The following is a 1,097-nucleotide window of genomic DNA, read 5'->3' as shown; positions in this document are numbered from 1 at the left end:
GCCATTGGCTGGAGTGAGGTGGCTGCGGGGCGGTGGACATGTCCGGTGCGGGAGGAAGAAACGTCCGGCGGCGCGAGGAGGACGAAGGTTAGGGTTTCATCTGCGCGAAAAATCCGGGAGGCACACATATTTATAGGTAGAGGGAGCTAGGGGAGTCCAAATGAGGTCCGATTTTCGGCCACGCGATCGTGATCGAATGACCGAGATGATGGAGGAGGTTTAGGTGGGTTTTGGGCCACTTTGGAAGGGTGTTGGGCTGCAACACACACGAGGCCTTTTCGGTCCCTCGGTTAACCGTTGGAGTATCAAACGAAGTCCAAATGGCACGAAACTTGACAGGCGGTCTACCGGTAGTAAACCAAGGCCGCATGACAAGTCTCGGTCCAATCCGAAAACGTTTAACACCCACACACGAAAAGAGGTAGAAAGGGACACCAGGTGACATAGGAGCGCCAGATTGCAAAACGAACGACGGGGAAAATGCTCGGATGCATGAGACGAACATGTATGCAAATGAAATGCACGTGATGACATGGTATGAGATGCATGACACGCAATCAAAGACAAGGCAACAACATCGAATAACTGGAAGACACCTGGCGCAACGGTCTCGGGGCATTACATAACTACCGATGGGGCCCCACCTGGTGAGCACAAGACACCAAGGCATGCCTGGGCCCCCCGGCGCACCCTGGTGGGTTGTGCCCAACACGGCTCACCTCCGGTGCCCATCTTCTGGTATATTGGTCATTTTGACCTAGAAAAAATGAGGAGAGGACTTTCGGGATGGAGCGCCGCCGTCTCGAAGCGGAACTTGGGCAGGAGCACTTTTGCCCTCCGACGGAGCGATTTCGCCGGGGGAACTTCCCTCCTGTAAGGGTAATCGAAGCCAGCCTCATCACCAACAACCCTCTCATCTTTGGGAGGCCAATATCCATCAACATCTTCAATAGCACCATCTCCTCTAAAATCCTAGTTCATCTCTTGTGTTCAATCTTTGTACCGGAACCTCAGATTCGTACATGTGAGTGACTAGTAGTGTTGGTTACATCTTGTAGTTGATTACTATATGGTTTATTTGGTGGAAAATTATATGT

Source organism: Triticum urartu, chromosome 6, assembly GCF_003073215.2.
Source record: "Triticum urartu cultivar G1812 chromosome 6, Tu2.1, whole genome shotgun sequence".
Taxonomy (NCBI): Eukaryota; Viridiplantae; Streptophyta; class Magnoliopsida; order Poales; family Poaceae; genus Triticum; species Triticum urartu.
Note: the sequence above shows the minus strand (reverse complement) of the source record.